This window comes from Melitaea cinxia, chromosome 30, assembly GCF_905220565.1.
Source record: "Melitaea cinxia chromosome 30, ilMelCinx1.1, whole genome shotgun sequence".
Lineage (NCBI taxonomy): Eukaryota > Metazoa > Arthropoda > Insecta > Lepidoptera > Nymphalidae > Melitaea > Melitaea cinxia.
The window spans coordinates 1,250,097-1,253,929 of NC_059423.1; the positions used below are offsets into that span (position 1 = coordinate 1,250,097).

At 37.0% G+C, this 3,833-nt stretch overlaps 1 non-coding gene across 1 annotated transcript; it reads right to left on the minus strand.

Moving 5' to 3' along the window:
* Nucleotides 1–207: 207 nt before the first annotated feature.
* Nucleotides 208–280, minus strand: Trnak-cuu. Its single transcript has one exon. It is a non-coding gene; the product is annotated as a tRNA-Lys (tRNA).
* Between the last annotated feature and the right edge of the window lie 3,553 nt (nucleotides 281–3,833).

A 3,833-nucleotide genomic window follows, 5' to 3' on the forward strand; every position in this document is an offset into this window, starting at 1 on the left:
TTCTGTTAGTGAAAGAATTTTCATTATTAGATCAGTATTTGCGAAGATTACCCCCTACAAACAAATAAAGCTAGAAACTTTACCTCTTTATAATATTAGTATAGAACAAGTACAGAATAAAACTATAAACATTTTTTTTATTTTAAAGAAAAAAAAATAAAACATGAAAAATCAATCTTAATTTTAAAAAAAATCAAAATTATTTACCGCCCAACGTGGGGCTCGAACCCACGACCCTGAGATTAAGAGTCTCATGCTCTACCGACTGAGCTAGCCGGGCTATTAATTATTGTGCCAATTTTACGTATAGCTTCTTCTTTACTTATAAATCATTAAAAATTGTTATTTTTTATTTATCTAATATATCATAATTTTTAATAAGGTAAATAATACATTTAAAATAAATGATTATTACGTTATTCGCGTAAACCTATATATTTTATCACGTTTGTCTAGTTAACCGACTTCGAAAAATAGAGGAGGTTCTCGATTCGACTGCATTTTTCATTGTATTATCACATAATTTTTCACTGTGTGTGTATGTAGTGCCAAGCCAGCCCTGCGGTCACCAACCCGCCTGTCCAACGTGGTGGGCGTGGTGACCAGCGTGGTGGTGGTGTGACAACATACATCAGTTCGCGCAATTTTTGGCGCGAAGTTGTGCAGGCCTATGTCCAGCAGTGGACTGTAACGGACTGAAATGATGATGTGTGTAGTGTAAATAACTAAAAAATACATAATAATAATAATAATAACATTTATTTCAGGACTAGCCCATATAGTGTTAGTAACAATATTTCTTATAACCTAGTGTTAGTTCAGAAAATTTAAGGTTGAAAATTTATAACATTTTTATATTTACATTCTATTACATGGAGCTTTATCCAATGTCGCAGCATAGGACTCTCCCATCGATCTACAAACACTTTCAGAATACTATTGTGGCTGCCGCGGAAACGCTTAAGTAATGACGCGCACCTCTTGCGCATGATGGCTTTAAGTAAAATAAGTTCTTAAAAACGTTTCACATACGAACAGACTCTAAACTAGAAACTAAACGTTTTCACATCGACAGACACTTTCTACTGCTGCTGTGTTCGGAGGTGTCGATGAATTAATAATGATACGTTGTGGGTCCACTGTGTTTGATAATAATAATAATAATAATAATACTCTTTATTGTCCACCATAAAATAATAATAATAATAATAACATAAAATGAAAGATGTACAAAAGCGGTCTTATCGCTGAAAGAGCGATCTCTTCCAGACAACCTTTGGGGTTTCTATTCATCTATAGTAATTTCTATAATATGAAAAACCCTAAGTCCTAAGTGAGTTGTCGGGTCAGCTTGTAAATTAAAAAAAAAAAGTTTGCGCCAGTCAGGTTGTGACAGTTCATTAAGTTCCCGCGCTGTGACAGTAGCAAAAAGCAACAGTCATCATCTCACAATAGGCACATATTAGATGACACGTACGTCTAACTGTCTGCGTCGACTGTTACTTGTCGTAAATTTTGAGAACATTTCGACCATCTATACAAATAAATAAAATTGGAGTGTCTGTTTGTGATATTAAAATAATAAATATATATGGATGTATACATACAATGGTATGATGGATGGTACATATACCAAAAATTTTTTTTACAATTTCTTTTTAGTCTGTTTGCCTGCTTGTTCCGGCTAATCTCTGAAACGGCTGGACCGATTTTGATGGGACTTTCACTGGCGGATAGCTGATGAAATAAGGAGTAACTTAGGCTACTTTTATTTTAGAAATCGATTTATTTTATAACTCTGCGAACTGTACTATAACTTTTTTTTTGTTAAATTCCACGCGGATGAAGTCGCAGGCACAGCGAGTTTGAAATATTATACTAAGATTATAAAGACAAAAAAATTTTGAAGCCTACTTAAATGAAATATTTTTTTAGTTATACTCCTTTTGGCGCTGTTGGGAAAAATTATGTGACGAAAAAAGCCGACACCCTGAAGTCAGCTAGTCAACGAAGAAGTTAGCACGTAAAGCTAGCTAACCAATGAAGTATAACTTCTTACGTGCGCACATAAGTACACACACATTTATTTCGAACGTAGAAAAGATGTATCAGGACCTTATGTAGGGCAGTAAGGCTGTGGCTCTCATACAAAGGGATCGACTGGGAGCACTGGGAGCACTGGGATCGATGGGTTCCCGCTTAACGTAAAGTTATCGAGGTACTTGCCGTGCCACTTGTTATATCGAAGGCTCTCGACCTGGTTTGGAAACCTCGGATAGAGATCCTTAGGGCCGTTTAAACCTTTGTGGATAACGCTATTTAAAAGGTGACGGTATCCTACAGATAGTCTACATTGTATTAGTGAAAAAAAAGAACGCTTCACATTCGGCGACCCTTAGTAGGATGTTCTCCTGTGTTGGGGGTCCGGAAACAGACACAACACTCAAGCCCAAACGCCCTGACCACGACAAACATCTATATGGCCAATAAATGTTTGCCATGTGCGAGGATCGAACTCGCGATCGTTAGTGCAACAGCCAGTGCTGTGCCCGCTGCGCCAACGCGTCGTAACAGTGACAACAATAGAATTAGAGGAATATGATGGTAAAAAGTTACCGTCGCATTCAACTATATTTCCACTCCGACGACGCTCTAAGCCGAGGTGCGATCTCGCTAGGAGACACCCTTAGGGCGGGCGTTTTTTTTTTTTTTTTTCCTCCCGAGTTCTCCCAGAGGGCTCCCATTCTTCCTTCGCGGCCGGCTTGCCTAAGTGCCCGGCCCCTCTCACCGGTGACGCTGTAAAGGCCGCTAGGGCCAACAGCACTCTTCAATTCGAAAAAAAAAAAAAAAAAAAAAATCAACTATATTTATAAGATGCCTATTCTGCCTTCTGCTGTTAAAGTCTATTCGTGACTTATATGCAGGATTAACTGTATCCATAACCGGCGAAACAGTCACTTATAATTAGACTGATATATAAAGTGTTGGATACAGGGGATAGTTCTCAAATGTGATCATTTAAAAATTAATTTTTTTTGTAGTTAAAACTTCATTCTTCATTCTTTCTTAGTCAACGCACGTTTGACTTGAAAAGTAAGCTTATGTACGAGTGACGAGATCGTTACGAAAAGTGTGATCGGGCGAGGCGAACGGAAGTTGAGAGGGAGATCTAAGTTACTGAAGATAGAAAAAAAGAGAGTTACGTTAAGAAAGAGAGATGCTAGGACACATTTTCTTTCTCCCTTTCTCTCATAGCCAGTAACGTTTCGTTTATCTAAGACCCAGTGCAGGCCTATTGCTAAGGAAGTCTTACTTCAGTCGTGTGGTCTAAACCACACTCGTTTTTTAACTAAATAGTTCAAATGATTCTATTTTACTGAGTATTTAAACTAGGTAATTTGGGTTCTTTCAAAACAAGTCTATAAATGTCATGTGAATTCTATGAATATAATATTTGAATACCCGGTAAACTTCGTAACGACCACATATGTACGTTTGTGAAAAATAAGGACAAAAGACTTTCTTGAACGCACCCATAATAATTTGTTGGTTTTTTTTTTCGTTTGCGAGCAAAGACAATTAATAGTTTACTAATAATAAGCATAATAATAAGCAATAGCAGCGTCCATCTCTCTTTTCATTCATGTATTAAAGCATTTATAATTGTGTTTGCTCGCAAACCAAAAAAACTTACTTCAATTACATCGACAAATAATGCAACGTGAGTAGACGAAAAAAATTAACAAACGCACTAGTCATCACTACGATTTTCGAGGGTTTCCCACGATTTCTCTGCGATTCCATCATCAGATCTTGGTTTCCTTATCATGGTA